This window comes from Pterocles gutturalis, unplaced genomic scaffold (genome assembly GCF_000699245.1).
Source record: "Pterocles gutturalis isolate BGI_N339 unplaced genomic scaffold, ASM69924v1 scaffold5868, whole genome shotgun sequence".
Taxonomy (NCBI): Eukaryota; Metazoa; Chordata; class Aves; order Pterocliformes; family Pteroclidae; genus Pterocles; species Pterocles gutturalis.
The window spans coordinates 146234-149955 of NW_010120313.1; the positions used below are offsets into that span (position 1 = coordinate 146234).

Genomic DNA, 3722 nt, shown 5'->3' on the forward strand with positions numbered 1-3722 from the left:
AGACGACAGCATCCTGTGTAGCCTCTAGAGGGGACAGCACGTGCCTGACAACACCGGCTGCACCCCGCACAGGGTGCCCTGGCACATGGAGGGATGGGAGGAGGGAGGAACTGGCCCCTGAGGCATAATGAGAATATCTTGTTGAAAGTACGTCTTTTAGATCAGCTGGATAATGTCCACTGAAAGTCTATGCCACTGTGACACTTATAAGAAATTAGCTAACCCAAGAATTGCTAAATCGAGAGGCAGATAGTAAAGAAATGCTTTCACTGCATGGTCTGAGCTGCCTCCTGTTCAGCTCAAGCATTGTTCCTGAGATGAACTGTGAGCCTCTATGGGGAAGGATTCAATCTTTTGAAACACGTAGCAATAAACAGAAGAAATACTGCATTATATTGCAGACATCTGCAATGGGATAGTATTCTCTCAAAGACTGTGGGACATTGAGACACTGAATTTGGGAGAACCCTTTGTGTCATAAAGATGTTGGCAAGGAAAAGTCTCCAGTGGAAGGGAAAAAAAATAAGTGCTGGCACAGACGACCTACAAAGAAAGATACAAAAAGTACGTAATCTGTTTTAACTAAGTGATGTTTAAGAGCACTTCAGTGGTCTTTACAAATTCGAAAGGTACCAAGGAAAAAGAAAATACCTTTAACATCACAAAAAGAAGCATAAATATAAGGGCTGGGGTGATATCAAAAGGAAAAGGTAGGAATAATCCTTATGAATTAATGAAATATTCCTGACTCTGAAGAAGTCTTCCAAAGCAGTCAGTCATCAACTAGTGTCCTGGGATTTCCAATTCATGGGCAGGTCAGACACTTAAAAACAATGAAATCTATGGAAAATATGCCTGAAGATACTGAAAACCATCTTAAACAGCCTTTCTTCTCTCAAATTTCTGTTTTATTCCACACAGTACTATGTACTACTTAACCAAACAGTGGCCTAGAAACAGCTTTTTATTACTAATTTAATTAGTTTGAATTCTGTTATAGGCAGGATTATAACATAACTTGCACTGAAGCTCTGCAGAGCAGCTTTGCTGTTTCTAGGACCTTGGCTTCTAAATTTGAAAGCTCCTACAACCTCCATATAAAGTCTTCCTCTTATCTGATTGCTAAGGAATAGCCATCCTGAGCTCTGCCTTCTGTACTGAATTTAAAAATATACTCTTTTCTACAAATTTCTTCTGAATATTCTACCTTGCACTGTACGACAGCGCCAACCTGTTAGTCCTCTGTGCCAGACAGAAAAAAGGTTGCTCCTTCGAATGATTTACTGCCCTCTCTGAGTTTCACTGACACAAAAATTTTCTCTGGATTTTTTTAAAGAATCTTTGCGTGCAACTCCTCCATACCCACGAACGAGCTTAACAAGTGCAGATAAATGCTTTAAAGTGCTATCTGTTTTCCAAGGTCTGAGACACAGATGTCTCTTTTTGGTAATGTTGCATGCCATTGACCTGACTGAAAATTTGATGTCTTCCATTGATGCACCATCCAGACGTGGTTTGCTAGGTAAAGGGGTTTTTTTGTGAGTTTTTTCAGAAGCTACTTTCAATTCCCAGCCTTCATTTAGAGAGTTTATCTTAATATTTTTTAACTTTTCAACAAGTGATTTACACGCAAAGATACAGCCACTTGTCAGATTATAAAGGATATTAACCAGCAAAGAGGGAAACATTCATTTAATTTTTCTTTTCAGTTTTGAATCTTTCTAAGTTTTCTGATTCAAGCAGAATCTTCTTTCCCTTCCCTTCCTTCATAATTGTATTTTGCAGAGAAAGTTTGAGAGAACAGATTATGACCTACATGTATGATACGTATACTACAGTTACACCTAACTCTGAAATGCTGTCCTTTGAATAAAGCTTGCACAGAATAAACTGATATGTTTGGGGTTTTATCCTCTTCAGATTCTTTTAATTTTTATTGTGTACTTCTAGTTACCATTTAAGCCACAATACTAACTCTACTTCTGAAGGAATGACCATTTTCTTTCCTGTTCCACTAAATCATAATGGTACTCAGTGTATTCTATTTCATTCTATGCCACTCATAGTTTGCCCAAACATTTTCACCTTTGAATATCTCCTGAAAGAAGATTAAAAGAGAGCCTGATGAAATAATGTGCAGAGGTGCCACTAGAAGGGAGATGGTAATTCTCCTCTCAAGTGGGGGAAAAAAAAAAAAGTTGCTTTCAAACCCCTGGTGAAAAGGCAACGCTGTTAGGAAACTGCCGTGGTTTCTGGTAGCACGACAGCATTGGAACTGGCCCTTTAGTTCAGACGGAGGGTCCATTTCTTCTAGTGTCTCATCTTCAGCACTGACCAGAAACAGATGCTCAGGGAACAAGTGAGTATGATACTTCTGAGTACATTACCACCCTCCAGCTCTTCTCATATCAGGGTATTTCCTGAAATGGATCTGGTTTATCCATTTACTCACCTTGGTTTATCCACTTACTAACCGTGTACATAATCTTCTCCACATACTTATCCACTTGCCCTTGAATACATGTAAACTATCACACAGGTGAATTGTCCATAACATGCTTTGACATGAGTTTCCAGTCTATCAGTCTATCACCAGTCTATCAACTGCTGCATTAAAAAAACAAAAATCTGTTTCTTTCGAACATGGCTTCTGTTAGCCTTGGTGTTCTGAGAGAAATAATAAACAGCCAATGCCACTCACAACTTTGCAGATTTCTATAAAATACCCCCTATTTCATTTATTTTCAGAGTGATGAGTCTTAACCTACTTAATTGTCCCCCATTTTATCTCAGAGCATGAACAACGCTGAGAAATCCGTCCCTCTTAAGAGAAACTGCTGACAAAGGTCCTCCCTGCAGGTGCATAATTCTGGTTTTTAACAAAAATACTGTTAACAAAAGATGATTTTTTTAATTGTCAGACCTGTTCTTCCTACAGTTCCTTTTATTTAGAGCATAGTGAATGGGCAGATATTCGTTTCTATGTTCTATATTCATTTTACGTTAAGGAAAACTTAACTATGAAGTACTAAGCTATAGAATCTAATGAAATAGAATGCACAGACAAAAGAAAAAAAATATTTGTCTAGGCAGTGAAGCCACCCCATGTATCCATATAAGCCATTAATTTACTATATTTGTCACTGATGGATCCTTAGAAGAAGAATTAATTTCATCCAATTTCAATAAAAATGCAAACAAATCATAATCCAGAGGACTGTAGCAGTGTTAGAGGATTTAAATAGAAAAGGTGATGAAAAGATAAAAGAGACGGTACTAATTGGGTTTCTTTTCTCTGAAGAAGTGAAGGCTGGGAACAGGTATGACAATGATCTTACAATAAGTAATACAGCACTGTAAAAGGACAGCAATAAATAGCTTACAATGTCCACTGTGAGAGAGAAAATTTGCAAAAGCACTCAGACTGGATATTACAAAGAACTGTCTAACAGTCAAAGGAGGGAAATGCCAAAATAGTCTATCTAAAGAGATCTGGAATCTCCTCCCCTGAGGGCTTTTAATATCTTCCAGGGTGGCATGCTTGGTCATTTCCCAGCCTATGGAGATAAGTAAGTGATCTAAAATCGCTGTCAACTCTGCACTTCTATGGTTACTTACTGATGTAACATGTGGCTTTAATGGGACACAGATGCCTGAAGGCATTTTATGAGCTCTGGTAGCTAGCCAAAAGACCAATATATGGACCTGCAAAGAGCAGGAAT

General features: G+C 38.3%; 1 protein-coding gene across 1 annotated transcript in view; it reads right to left on the reverse strand.

Moving 5' to 3' along the window:
* Positions 1–3722, reverse strand: part of ESR1 (estrogen receptor 1) — a gene marked incomplete at its 3' end in the record, with an annotated part of 135546 nt that overhangs the window by 127454 nt on the left and 4370 nt on the right. The gene's annotated exons all lie outside the window — the stretch shown is intronic.